Source organism: Pseudochaenichthys georgianus, chromosome 16 (assembly GCF_902827115.2).
Source record: "Pseudochaenichthys georgianus chromosome 16, fPseGeo1.2, whole genome shotgun sequence".
Classification (NCBI taxonomy): Eukaryota; Metazoa; Chordata; class Actinopteri; order Perciformes; family Channichthyidae; genus Pseudochaenichthys; species Pseudochaenichthys georgianus.
The window spans coordinates 46,588,655-46,604,389 of NC_047518.2; the positions used below are offsets into that span (position 1 = coordinate 46,588,655).

Sequence of the window (15,735 nt, forward strand, 5' to 3'; positions counted from 1 at the left end):
TTCATTTAGTTTACGTTTTTTTCCAAAGCGACTTAAAATAAGTATTACTGTAATATAAGACTACATATAAGAAACACCCTTATAGCCATTTCAACAAACAAAACATTATCACTTTTGTGAAGGAGGCTTTATCACAGAATGTTTGGCTTTTGCCTCTTACTTTCTGAATAACTTTTGCCTAATAAATCAGAAAATGTGTATATCCCTGCAATGTTTGCAGTATGTAAATGTTATGAATAAATATTCAGAAATGTCAGACTAATACCAGTTTTCAATTAGTTAAAGATGAGTTTAAGTTAGTCAAGTAAATCACACAAAACATTTGAATACTCACCATTTACTACAGAGCCTTTGGAACAATGTTCAAAGGAAGGCCGAGGTAAATCTTCTCCACACCAATTACCTATTACAGAAAAACATATTTGAAATTATTTCATTATTCACACACAAATAAAACAAAAATGTTCTGCTCCTTAAAGGCGACATTTACCATTTAATTATGTACCTTTAGGTTAATATGAACCGACTTCGGCCGAGATGGGCGCCTCCAGTGTAAAAAGCTACAGTAGCCTATACTAATGCAATGAGTACAACTTTGTACGGAGCCATACACATCAGCGTTGCGAGCCCATTTCCATTGGTTTCAATGGAGACGTGCACTGCAGCAGCGCGCACCGTTCGTCATGTGACGAGGAACAACCAATCACAACCGAGAAACATCTCAACTTCCGTAAACACAAATGAACGGCAAATATGGAAGATAAGTTAATTTCACAGCGGGTGGATCGTCCCCCTTACTTGATCTGTCCAGCATGTCCCCATATTAATGGTATATGCACCTGTCTCTGTTTTGATCTGTGTGTATTTACGGTATTTACATGAACACAGAGCGGATCAAAGCAGAGACATAAACACCGTTATTTAGGGAAAACACTGCGGTCCCACAGACAATATTGTATCTTTAACAATCAACACCTTAAATGGGTAAAGATGGTCGCTTAACGTAAGGTATGTTTCATTCAACAGGGTCCGTGTGGAAATATATAACAACTATTGTAACAAGGTAGGCCTACAACCAGTGGCGGCCGGCCCATAGGGGCGCTAGGGGCGCCGCCCCACCTCTTGCCAGATACAAAATAAAAATAAATATTAAATAAAAAAATATATATTTAAAAAAAATATATTTAAAAAAAATATATATTTTATATTTTAATTTTTAATGAACAAGGTAAATATCATACAATTAGTATCACAAAAATGTATAATCTACAATACAATCTCGTTTAAAATTGTGTTACGATGTCTAAAGTTACTGATAAGTCACCTGTTTCCTGCCTGGCCTTGCCCATGGCATTAGTTTATCATACGGGGCGGAGCCCCCGAGCGAAACAGCAGCAACCAGCAGGTTGCAAAAGTCTCAATAGTAAACTGTGCCGCCGAAACATAATTTCAGCCAATCAGTGCAGTCAAATATTTTGGTCACATGGGCGCTCACGTTGGCGCCCATGTTGCTTACGTGCGTTGACGTGATTTGTTTTTTAGACTCGTGAGTAACCAAGGTGACGCAGTATTTGGATGAGAATGGTGTGCAGGTGGAGTCGCTGGAACCTTGGTCCGCCCAAGAGCTACTCTCCAATCCTTTTGAAAGGAGAAGTTTGGGAGATAAATTGATACTTAAAGACCTTGGACTGGACCAAACCGATTTGTATATATCACAGCAGGCTCGTGAAAAAGACAACGTATCAACAAGGCTTCTCACATGGCTAGCTGGATGCAAACAGGTAAATGCTATCTTTTGTTTTACATGCTTGCTCTTCAAACAGCCGGGGACAGATACGATCTGTTCAGAAACTAGACAAAAGTTAAACAAGTACAAACCACAGACTGTCTGTGTCATGGAGAATACAGTCGCTGGTTTATTTATGTCTGTAGGCCGTTGTTGTGAGTGTGTACGGTCGGAGCATATATAGCGTTAGCTTAGCCAAGCTCCATTCAGGGAACAAGCATTCTAAAAGGTGTTCCGCCTGCCGTCTGTCTGCAGACTTGTCAAAGCATTAATTCATGGTTTTTACTAACCGGTATCAGTATGTTGTTACGTCGGCATCATTTAGAAACGTGTATTACAATTGAATCACGGTAAAATATGTTCATGTTGTTGTAGCTCCCGAGCCAGCTCGTCTTGTTTGAATGATGCTAGTAAACACAGCTGACAGCTGCGGTGAAACTCGAGCGACTAGAGCGATGCGATAGGAGCGTTTAGAGCGAAGCGAATATTCGCATCGCGTCCGGTCTGAACGCAGCATTAAAGCGAGCTCCACGCTGCACTGGAAATGCGCCATCACATCACCAGAAGTCCTAATTTATGGGGTCATTTGTCCCAAAAAAAAATGTTTTACTCACTCTATCAATAGCCCCACCAAAAATATTTTCCACCAGCCGCCACTGCCTACAACCTGCATCAGCGCCCTTAAAAGTCGGCACAAGAGTAGACAATGCCGCTGAAGTTGGCTTCCGATTCAGAGCATCCGATTCGGCAGTTAAGGGGAAAGTTAAGGGACATTTAATTTACAGCGCTGAGCGAACAATCCTCCGTGTTTTAACCTCTTAAATCGCTGCATAGCCGATTTATTTGGACTGGATTATCCCAGAGAGTTTAAAGATTCTTTATAACACAGTTTGAGATTTGTGAAACCTTTATTCTATTTGTGAAAATACAAACAAGGGAGATTTCAGTGCTTTTTTCGCATCCTGACCACATTAGACCAGGTCCTGATCTAAAACCACTAGACCTACACTCATCAAATCTGGACTAGATTATCCCAGAGGGTCTAAAGATTCTTTATAACACAGTTTGAGATTTGTGAAACCTTTATTATATTTGTGAAAATACAAAAAGTGAGATTTCATTGCTTTTTTCACATGTAGACCACATTAGACCAGGTCCTGATCTGAAACCACTAGACCTAGCCTCATCAAATCTGGACTGGATTATCCCAGAGGGTCTAAAGATTCTTTATAACCCAGTTTCAGATTTGTGAAACCTTAATTCTATTTGTGAAAATACAAACAAGGGAGATTTCAGTGCTTTTTTTTTTACATGTAGACCACATTAGACCAGGTCCTGATCTGAAACCACTAGACCTAGACTCATCAAATCTGGACTGGATTATCCCAGAGGGTCTAAAGATTCTTTATAACACAGTTTCAGATTTGTGAAAGCTTTATTCTATTTTATCTCATGAACCTGAATTCCTTTAACATCTCTTTCATTTTTTTGTTTGCTATGAAACAGTATTTAAGATACGAAAACTTTGTAGATAAAGAATTATCACCTAAATGAGGAGCATACACTTATTTTTATTTATGTATTCATTTGTTTAACAGGGACAGTGCACATTAATTAACATTCCTGTAAATGTGCCAGAGTTAGCCAAGAGGCTATCATCTGTTGTCCCTGGACAGATTTTATAAGTGAACCTAAAACAAATTTCATTTAAACAAGTAAATACAATCAAATTAAACAACCTGATCTCACCAGAATGCGTGACTCCACCACGACTCCTTAACACCACAATGCGTGGTGGAGTCACGAACTTTGTTACATTTGCGTGTCGGCACCACGCAAACAACCCCAATATAAAGTGAATGAGGCTCCTTTGTCGTGGTGCACACACGCATTTCTACAACGTGCATTGTGTGTAATGCAACTGTTAATTTTATTAAATTAGTTTGTTTTTAAGGAAGGCCAGAGCTTCAGCTGTGTCAAATAGATTGTTCCCTTCAGTTAACGTTATTTAAAAGATAATGATCATGTCTTGTATTACGAGCGTCCATTCCCATTGGATAACGGAGAATTTTACACCCGGAAGTAAGTAGCCTATTCTCCTTACTGTCGATTGATTTTACAGTGATATCTGCACTACTCATCGACTAAAAAAACACCAAATTGTCCTTGTTAATTACACAACATTGATTGGTTTGAATTGTGTGCAATGCTTTTGTATTTTCCCCCTTCGATTCGGAGAAACAAATATTTTTTCGGAGTTTTTGGATGGCAGAAGACACTGCACTACCCAGAATCCTCAGCTATCGTTTGGGACTACACCATGAACCCCGTGATCAGTCCTCAAGTTCTTTGATTGGTTGACCTCCAACTGTATTCCATATGGAAAAAAAACGTTTCGTAAAAGAGAAAATCATACTTTATTCAGCAGTGCTTGCTTTACTCTTTGATAGTCATCACATGAATGCATTGTAATAAATGGTTTGGCTGCATTAAATATTACACATCTGTCTTAGTTCTTTATTTATCTACAGAGATCGGGCATCAGAATACACCGGAAACTATTCTTTTACCGTTCTGTTTTAATTTCACAATAGAGTTAGTATTAATATTTTGTTTTGATATTATTGTTTTTTATTAACTACTAGACGACTGGGTCATGTTAAGACCATCTTTTTTTGGTTGCTATGGGTTTTTTCCATCGCTTTTGTGTTACAAATATCAAAACAATAACAAAATAATATTCGTCGTAAACTAAACCGGAAACAGCAGTATATTTTATTTTGTTAACACTGTAAACTTGACAGCCTTTTAACCTATGCTTTTAACCCAAACCACCTACTGGTTAAAGCACGTTATTACACGTTTAGAGTAATTGCAATGCAGGAAGATTGTGTTGCTTTTTAATGACTGTTTAAAATGCCTTTTTCTTAATGTCTTTCATTTTTGTAACGCACTTTTGAATGTGTTATATTTTATGAAAACATTCAAATATTAAGAGTACATACAAAATAGTGGGAAAGTAGAAGGTCAATGATATAAATATAGAATAGAAAATATCAAGAAGATACTCAAATGATATCTAGAGTAAAACAGTTTAGTGCCTTAAGGCTTTAATTAAAGAAATGTGCAGAATACGACAGTGTAATGGTGGAAGTATACACACATTGATAGATGTCTTGTAATGCACTGTTGAGGAACCTGTGACCCAAGTTGTTCATTCATTGCATAACTACACTGTTGTGTATATGATATGTCAATAAACCTTAGAAAATCTTGAAATCTTGAAAGGGATGTGCAAAATAGCAATTATATACAGTCTTTAATGAACTATTAGAGAATAACGAGTAATGAATATGCTTTAAACGGATCTGCAGATAAATATTTAGTCTTCTCAAGCACCAACTATCAAATATCTCGCCTGATTGTTGGCACTTGACAATCACCTTCACTGCATTTCATTCAGGTGTAACTAAAGTCTGATTTAAGGGTTGTTTATATTATATTTCACATCATTAATCCAAATCTGTAAAGTAACTAAAATAAATGTAGTGGATTAAAAATACCAGGTTAACCTTAAAGAAAGCCCTCAGGATTATAAAAGACCACCATCACCCCAGCCACAAACGGTTCTGTCTGCTGCAGTCTGGCAGGCGGTACCACAGCATTCGGACTAAAACCACCAGACACAGAGACAGCTTCATCCCACAGGCTATACGATTATTAAACACCTGAACTTAGAAATAACATTCATCTGGCTGCTACTTAGAAATTATGTATCTAATATATCATATTCCAATCACTTGTATATAGACTCTTATTGCACTATTTCACTATTTTTTCTGTGCATCTGTTTTATTGCGTAGCACTGTTGGAGGAGCCTGTGACCTAAGGGGGGGAGGGGGTAGGACACGTTCGATTCCTGTTTTGAATAGTGTGCCGTAGATGTGTTTCATTCCATTTCAAAGTCCTTTTGGACGCTCTGTGTGTAAACGTCACGCATCCAATCACAGAGGTTGAGGACTGATCACGGGGTTTGTCAAGCTAAGCACATGGTGTAGTCCCAAACGATAGCTGAGGATTCTGGGTAGTGTAGTGTCTTCTGCCGTCCAAAAACTCCGAAAATATATTTGTTTCTCCGAATCGAAGGGGGAAAATACAAAAGCATTGTACACAATTCAAACCAATCAATGTTGTGTAATTAACAAGGACAATTTGGTGTTTTTTAGTCGATGAGTAGTGCAGATATCACTGAAACATCAATCCACAGTAAGGAGAATAGGCTACTTACTTCCGGGTGTAAAATTCTCCGTTATCCAATGGGAATGGACGCTCGTAATACAATACAGGGGACATGATCATTATCTTTTAAATAACGTTAACTGAAGGGAACAATCTATTTGACACAGCTGAAGCTCTGGCCTTCCTTAAAAACTAACTTATAACTTAACTAACTTGTAATTTAATAAAAATAACAGTTGCATTACACACAATGCACGTTGTAGAAATGCGTGTGTGCACCACGACAAAGGAGCCTGATTCACTTTACATTGGGGTTGTTTGCGTGGTGCCGACACGCAAATGTAACAAAGTTCGTGACTCCACCACGCATTGTGGTGTTAAGGAGTCGTGGTGGAGTCACGCATTCTGGTGAGATCAGGTTGAAATTAAAACATGCAACATACATTACTGGAATACTTAAATACAAAGACAGAACAATAAAACAAAATAAAAGAACATGTTGTGACGACCCCTTCTGCCTGTCTGTGCTCCCTGCCTTGCTGTCCTCTGGCAGGTACTGGGAGTGTTGTCCTGTTTGTGCCCTGCCCCCCGCTGGGAGGTTCACTTTCTGATCCTGGCCTGCTGCAGCAACCTCAGCCTTCCACCTGTGTTTCTATTTTCACAAATAAAATAAAGATTTCACAAATCACAAACTGTGTTATAAAGAATCTTTAGACCCTCTGGGATAATCCAGTCCAGATTTGATGAGTGTAGGTCTAGTGGTTTCAGATCAGGACCTGGTCTAATGTGGTCTACATGTGAAAAAAGCACTGAAATCTCACTTTTTGTATTTTCACAAATAGAATAAAGGTTTCACAAATCTGAAACTGGGTTATAAAGAATCTTTAGCCTCCGTGGGATAGTCCAGATTTGATGAGTCTAGGTCTAGTGGTTTCAGATCAGGACCTGGTCTAATCTGGTCTACATGTGAAAAAGCACTGAAATCTCCCTTGTTTGTATTTTCATAAATAGAATTAAGGTTTCACAAATCTGAAACTATGTTATAAAGAATCTTTAGACCCTCTGGGATAATCCAGTCCAAATAAATCGGCTATGCAGCGATTTAAGACGTTCAAACACGGAGGATTGTTCGCTCAGCACTGTAAATTAAATGTCCCTTAACTTTCCCCTTAACTGCCGAATCGGATGCTCTGAATCGGAAGCCAACTTCAGCGTCGTGAGTAGACATGCAGAGCCGGACTGACGCAGTAAAGTTCTACACCGCCTGACAGCAGACATGAAACAATAATTTTAAACAAGACGTAGCCTATAGACATGCAAACATGCCGCAAGCTCATCCATCAGATATGACTCCCCCCTCCCCACTGAGCTCGGTTTAATGTGCATAACTTTGGGCAAGGTTCATAGTTATACGTTGCTCGTTGTAACGGCAAATGTGAACTCTGCTTTTTGCAAACAATGTGTCTTGTGATAACCTGTAACTATGACGAACATTTGATGACATTAAACAACTTTTAATAACTTTTACCTTGTAGAGATGTTCTCGGGACAGAACCAGCTTACTCCTCCGATGCGGGAAGAAAAAATGGGATAACCCCTTCCCCCCTCCCCCCTCCTTTGTTTAAAAAGCTTCACATTTTTAAAAATAAATATATTTTGCAATTTTTGTTATGCTTTACATCTTGTGCATTAAAGTGCCATATTGTTCAGGTTCAATTACGAAACTATTAAAGTACGGGTTTGAGTCCGACCATATTAATTTGTGAATAAAATATTTGTAAATAATAATTAGAAGCTGAGTAATCGGCTGCGGAGCAAGCTGCTGACGTGTATGCTCAGTGGGCGGAGTTACAGAGACAAAAATAACTTTTTTCTTATTTCTTAACATGATTGAGACTTATAGAACGTACACCCCTCAAGTATAACATAGTTCTACATGATTGATTCATGTTTCGAAGTTTGGACATGCACTGAAAAAAAGGGGAAAGTGGGGTTGTTCAATTTGCAAATATGCATTTAATATATGAAACATGAATAAATTATGTTTCATATATTAAATGCATATTTGCAAATTGAACAACCCCACTTTCCCCTTTTTTTCAGTGCATGTCCAAACTTCGCACAAAAACAGCATAATATAGTACGTTGAATGCAGGCAAAAAAACACAAAATACTTTAGTCTGTCAGAAATATGAAAAACAACATAGATGTCCAAGAAATATGTTGAAAATATGTAAAAACAAAAACGACAAAAAATCACGTTTGGTTCTTTGATCAAATACAGAATCATAAAGCTGGACTGAGTTTGATTAAGGGGAGGTTATTGTTGAACTTAAATAAATAAGTTAAACTAAGTTTCTCTATAACATGTGATGACTATCTGAAAATATCTAAAAGGGAAATGTGTCTCGTAAGCAAAGCAATCAGAGTTGGGTCCCTTTAACCAATAGTATAGTACCAACAGTGAATCACATTGTGTATTCATACAAGTAAGTAATGACGTAGTGTGGGTCCAACAATAATCACTTGCACTTTCATTATGTTGCTACATTCCCACAGGTATGTTGATGTGTTCGTGGAGCTTAAACAGCTTTTCATTGGTTAATAAAGGTCTGGTAGAGCTGTAGTTGGAAGAGCAGATCTCCTGACAGCTGACAGATGAATACAGATGGAGAAGCCAGGATATTACTGCAGGCAGGAACTTGTTTCTGTACAACAAATCAGATTTAGATCTCCAATCACTGAAGTGTCCTCTGTGGTCTCTGTAGCATGGAGTCCCGCTGCCCTCTGGTGGCTGACAGAGGAAGTGCAGAATGCATTTCCTTTTATTTCCCTCTCATTTGTTTACCTGCCAAATCCAGAACTGGAAACACATTAAACATCATAATGTCGGTATTCAGCGTGAGGAAAACATAGTGTACAACATTTTATTCAACACAACCTTTTATCTTATTCCTGTAGGAATATTTGTTGTTGATCAACTTTTCATTATCAACTATTTTTTACCAGCAGAAATGCCTGACAAAGAGGATTTGTTCAATTTGCAAATATGCATTTAATATATGAAACTTCATTTATTCATGTTTCTCGTCGAAACATGAATCAATCATGTAGAACTATGTTATACTTGAGGGGTGTATGTTCTATAAGTCTCAATCATGTTAATAAATAATAAAAAAGTTATGTTTGTCTCTGTAACTCCGCCCACTGAGCACACACGTCAGCAGCTTGCTCCGCAGCCGATTGCTCCGCAGCCGATTACTCAGCTTCTAATTATTATTTACAAATATATTTATTTTTAAAAATGTGAAGCTTTTTCTTTTTTAAACAAAGGAGGGGGAGGGGGGAAGGGGTTCTACCATTTTTTCTTCCCGCATCGGAGGAGTAAGCTGGTTCTGTCCCGAGAACATCTCTCCAAGGTAAAAGTTATTAAAAGTTGTTTAATGTCATCAAATGTTCGACATAGTTACAGGTTATCACAAGACACATTGTTTGCAAAAAGCAGAGTTCACATTTGCCGTTACAACGAGCAACGTAAATACAGCTGTCAATTTGTAAACATTGTCATTCACTGGTGTTAGCGAGGATAAAGCTATGACAATCATAAGGTGAGTTTATATTGATTGACTTGTGTTTAGCGTGTTTTTTTATACTGTGAGTATTTGTAGAGCGTAAGTCCGACAGTTGCTTGATTTACAATATTTAAAACTATGAACCTTGCCCAAAGTTATGCACATTAAACCGAGCTCAGTGGGGAGGGGGGAGTCATATCTGATGGATGAGCTTGCGGCATGTTTGCATGTATATAGGCTACGTCTTGTTTTAAATGATTGTTTCATGTCTGCTGTCAGGCGGTGTAGAACTTTACTGCGTCAGTCCGGCTCTGCATGTCTACTCTTGTGCCGACTTTTAAGGGCACTGATGCAGGTTGTAGGCCTACCTTGTTACAATAGTTGTTATATGTTTCCACACGGACCCTGTTGAATGAAACAAACCTTACGTTAAGCGACCATCTTTACCCATTTAAGGTGTTGATTGTTAAAGATACACTATTGTCTGTGGGACCGCAGTGTTTTCCCTAAAAAACTGTGTTTATGTCTCTGCTTTGATCCGCTCTGTGTTCATGTAAATACACACAGATCAAAACAGAGACAGGTGCATATACCATGAATATGGGGACATGCCGGACAGATCAAGTAAGGGGGACGATCCACCCGCTGTGAAATTAACTTATCTTCCATATTTGCCGTACACTTGTGTTTACGGAAGTTGAGATGTTTCTCGGTTGTGATTGGTTGTTCCTCATCACATGACGAGCGGTGCGCGCTGCTGCAGTGCACGTCTCCATTGAAACCAATGGAAACAGGCTCGCAACGCTGATGTGTATGGCTCCGTACAAAGTTGTACTCATTGCATTAGTATAGGCTACTGTAGCTTTTTACACTGGAGGCGCCCATCTCGGCCGAAGTCGGTTCATATTAACCTAAAGGTACATAATTAAATGGTAAATGTCGCCTTTAAGGAGCAGAACATTTTTGTATTTGTGTGTGAATAATGAAATAATTTCAAATATGTTTTTCTGTAATAGGTAATTGGTGTGGAGAAGATTTACCTCAGCCTTCCTTTGAACATTGTTCCAAAGGCTCTGTAGTAAATGGTGAGTATTCAAATGTTTTGTGTGATTTACTTGACTAACTTAAACTTATCTTTAACTAATTGAAAACTGGTATTAGTCTGACAATTTCTGAATATTTATTCATAACATTTACATACTGCAAACATTGCAGGGATATACACATTTTCTGATTTATTAGGCAAAAGTTATTCAGAAAGTAAGAGGCAAAAGCCAAACATTCTGTGATAAAGCCTCCTTCACAAAAGTGATAATGTTTTGTTTGTTGAAATGGCTATAAGGGTGTTTCTTATATGTAGTCTTATATTACAGTAATACTTATTTTAAGTCGCTTTGGAAAAAAACGTAAACTAAATGAAATGTAATGTAGTCTAACCTGGTTGTTCGTACTTGATATAAAAAGTTATTCTCACTATAAAACCAAAACAGGAGTAATGTGGTCCCTTGTCCGTGCTCTGGTCAATACATTTTGAATCAGCTGAAGCAACTTAACTGAGTTTTTGGTACACCCTGATAATAAAGAGTTACAATAAGCTAGCCTTGAAGTAACAAATGCATGGACTAGTTTCTCTGCATCGTTTTGAGGCAAGCACACAACTACAATCATAACATCATTAGGAAATGATTTCATGATTTTTATGACTGTGATATTTAGTTTTCTTTGATAAATGCGGAGTTTAAGCGCATAACAACCCTGCCCCTCCAATCAAGAGTTCTCTCTCAGCTGGATGTGCTATCTGACAAACTTCGGAAGGTTTTTGAGTAGAGAGGAGGACAGATAGGCTAGCGTCTGATAGGGGTTTCACCAACTAATCGACGACTACCTTTACCACTAGTCGGCGCTGTAGGCCCTAGTCAACTAGTCGTGAACAAAATGGAGGTGAACGAGGTGCCACAAAATGCTCCAAAAAACGTCCGACATTCATATGTATGGCAGTACTTCAAAGAAGACGTAACCAACTCCACAGTTAAGTGTCAGTTGTGTACATCTGTACTAAAGTACAACAAAAATACTTCTGCTATGCGCAACCACCTAAAAATGAAACACCCGCTGCCGACAGCTAGCACTAGCAGTAATGCTAGCAGCACCAGTGAGCAACGGACCGCCGTCAGCACTGGACAGAGACAGACGAGCATTATTGATTTTTCCAAGCGCCCCGTTACGGACAAAAGAAGACAGCAGATAACAGACTTGCTTATCAACTTTGTCGTCAAGGATGTTCGACCACTTTCTGCCCTTTCCGGAGAAGGCTTCAGGGACATTATGAAGTTTTTCGAGCCAGGCTATAAGATCCCGTCACATGCTACACTTTGGAGCAACATCATGCTACAGTACAACACTGTGAAAGCGAGGATTGCCAATGAGATGAAAGATAAAGTGTCTCACTAACCACTGATCTGTGGACATCTTGCACCATGGATTCATACATCACCATAACTGCCCACTACATCACAGACACCTGGGAGATACAATCCAGAGTGCTGCGAAATTCGCGGAGGACAGCGAATAATGTGTTGCGCAATGGATTTACGTGGCATTTAAGTTTGCGAGTTTTTGCTGTACATTTTGGTGAGTCCAGTTACCGTTTCTTATTTACGAAGTCACTGTTTGTTATGTACTAAGGCACTGTTTTTTATTTACTCAGCCATGTCACACAAATTTAAAATAAAATACAGTTGAACACCTCTCTTTGTGTGTCTTTATTATGACGCAACGACTAGTCGACTAGTCGACTGCTATTTTGAAAAATAGTCGACTAGTAAATATTGGTAGTTGTGAAACCCCTAGCGTCTGAACTGTATTATGTCAAACATGACTCAAGTAATAATTCATTTTAAGGACATGATACATCGAGTCAATAGTGTACACATTTCATTGAGCAAAACAGATTCTTTCTTTTCTTATTCACCTTCACTTTGGTTGATGATGTCGATTCAGGCCGGGATTGTCTTTTCAAGGGGCTGTGTGTGCACCTCAATGAGAGATTTTGTGGTCAGTAGAAGTAATATTTGACCTTTTGATTTTTTTGTTGGGCGTTAAAATATGTATTTATTGAAACATCATGTGATGTTTCAATAAATACATATTTTAACGCCCAACAAAAAAAAAGTATATAGCCAAAAATATGTGAACATCCCTGTTTTTTGTTTAATAGCCAGACTACACTGAAAAGCTAGAGGGCTTTTAATTTAAAACGGATACAGGAAATGAAACATTCTTTATCAGGTCAGACAGGAGTATATCAGATAACAAGGAGGCTTAAAAGTACTGAAATCTGACCAAATGTACTTGTTAAACACCGGGACTTAGTAATGGGTATATATATGTATTGATTTGTTAGATCTCACTCTGTTCCTTTTGTGACTGTGCGCTCTGCAGGAAGAAGATGAAGACGTCATTCTGCGGTCCATTCAGGGGATTACAGTGGGACTTTCTGTCGTCAAACACAATTCCACCATGAGACCAGAGGACAGATGAGACCAGAGGACAGATTGTCCTGGAAGGCCAACAGGTACTAACTGATGTGGACAACATTGCATTAGCTGCTACCATGTTATTTGGACTAATGTATGCAATGAACCTGAACTACCCCCCTAAACTGAAGTGCACGTTCAAAGTGCTCCAGCAAATGTTAGGCGTTGACATTTTCTGTTAATTGTTTACTATGAATGAGTTACAAACATAAGCCTTTCCTTGCCATTTGGCCCAATAAACCTTACATTTTCTATTTCTTTATTTTCAATGTATTTGTTAATTCTCCTGGGGCTGCATGATGGAAAAACCAAAAGCTCATCTGGATGTGTCGTTGGATGTTGATATTGTTTTATTTTTTGAGAAACATACATGAATGTTGTTCAAAGAAATGTGTTTGTCTTTATTGACTATTTGTTTTAAAATGTTATGATAAATGCTGTAGATAAGAGATTAGGATGGATCCTGTAGAAGAATGTACGAAATGCCTCTATTCACATGAAATAAATAATCTTATGTACCCCTTGAGCACTAGGTAGATTAAACAGAAAACTATAGCATGTAGTTTCAACAAAACATTAATGTGGCTTTAACAGGTACACATGAAATATACTGAGTATATTAAAAGCCTAAAATGAACATTAAAAAGTAATGTTGGTTAAACATAGCGTAAATGAATACACCTAATATTAAAAGGAACTATTCAAATGAACATAACAATTGAATGTTTCTTTGACATAACATAGTTGTGTGTCTTTAACATAATGGAATAGTTTTGGGTACACATGATTTAATTTGTGCAACCGATGTCCATGTTTTTTATTATGTAAGTCCAACAGACTTTTTACAGTGAAGCTTATATAAAGAAATCAAGTTAAATATACTGAGCATATTAAAAGCCTAAAATGAACATAAAAAAAGTCATGTTGGTTAAACATAGGGTAAATGAATATACCTCATATTAAAGGAACTATTCAAATGAACATAACAATTGAATGTTTCTTTGACATAACATAGTTGTGTGTCTTTAACATAATGGAATAGTTTTGGGTACACATGATTTAATTTGTGCAACCGATGTCCATGTTTTTTATTATGTAAGTCCAACAGACTTTTACAGTGAAGCTTATATAAAGAAATCAAGTTAAATATACTGAGCATATTAAAAGCCTAAAATGAACATAAAAAAAGTCATGTTGGTTAAACATAGGGTAAATGAATATACCTCATATTAAAGGAACTATTCAAATGAACATAACAATTGAATGTTTCTTTGACATAAAATAGTTGTGTGTCTTTAACATAATGGAATAGTTGTAAGTACACATATTTGAATATGTGCAACCGATGTCCATATTAAAATCATGTGAATCCAACAGCCTTTTTTTTCAGTGCAGTGTTGTGCTTGATATCGGGGTGCACAGTCTCCCCATACAAGGGGAGCTGTAGTGGTCCGTTTCCCGCCGTGGGACAAAGAGGGACGATAGCTGACCGTCCAGGGCGTTCCCACTTGCAGCTCCAACAGTCGTTTGCGGCCCGGTTGAGGGCACGTTCGATAGCGTTCTAATAGTCTCAGCTGAGGCCAGAATACTACTTAGCAATGCTGCTGCATCAGTTAAGCTTTGTGCAGGCTGCTGAGCAGACATGATGACAAATATTGTTTTCGCTTTTTTGAAATCTTTACTGAAATCTCTCTCACACAACATACTGAGATCCCTCTCACACAACATACTGAAATCCCTCTCACACAACATACTGAAATCTCTCTCACACAACACACTGACATCATGTGAGTGGGTGTCACATGTGTGTGTGTGTATGAACGGTATTTCTGAATAATGTCCCGTACGGCCCCTCATAACTCTCACTGGTTCAGAACCTTTTTCCTGAAGTGAGACTCTTTTCTTTTCTGACTTTATGGGTATTTGACTTTATATTAAATACATAACAATAAGAGTGCAGACCATCTAATACACTTCACTATGAATCCAGAACAATACAACTGCAGGAGTTTGGATACAGCGAGATGTGTGCATGCATTTGGAGCCGATTTGGGCAGAATCCAGCAGAGTGGATCGTGCTGTTCATCCTATGTCATCTATATGTAAAGACAACAGTCTAAATATTGAAGCTAAAGCTGTGAAACAATCTCAATAATTGGCAGCAAAAATGTAAGGTTTTTTTAATGCATAAAAGGATACATGTTGAGATAGGATGTACACACACACACACACACACACACACACACACACACACACACACACACACACACACACACACACACACACACGCACAGCCGATCTTTCTCTATGTCTATCTCTACAGTATATCTATGTCTCTATCGCTATCTATCTCTCTGTCGCTATCTCTCTCTCTCTCTCTCTATAATCACAAACCAAGAAAGTTGTGACACTTCCACCGGTTTATATAGCCTAGACAATGTAGGATAGAAATAAATATAAATATATATATAGCATGTATATATATATATATATATATATATATAAATATATATGTATATACTAAAATAAGAATTTCATTATATGGATTCAACTTGTGCCCCCCCCGCTGGACTTGTCTGTGTTTAGCCGTTACTGTGACATC

The 15,735-nt window shown here is 37.9% G+C and overlaps 1 long non-coding RNA gene across 1 annotated transcript; it reads left to right on the forward strand.

Annotated features, from left to right (window-relative positions):
- Nucleotides 1-9,386: 9,386 nt before the first annotated feature.
- LOC117461569 (uncharacterized) lies at nt 9,387-13,225 on the forward strand. The gene is made up of 3 exons (XR_004553716.2): nt 9,387-9,444; nt 10,614-10,682; nt 13,039-13,225. It is a non-coding gene; the product is annotated as an uncharacterized lncRNA (long non-coding RNA).
- The last annotated feature ends 2,510 nt before the right edge of the window (nt 13,226-15,735 follow it).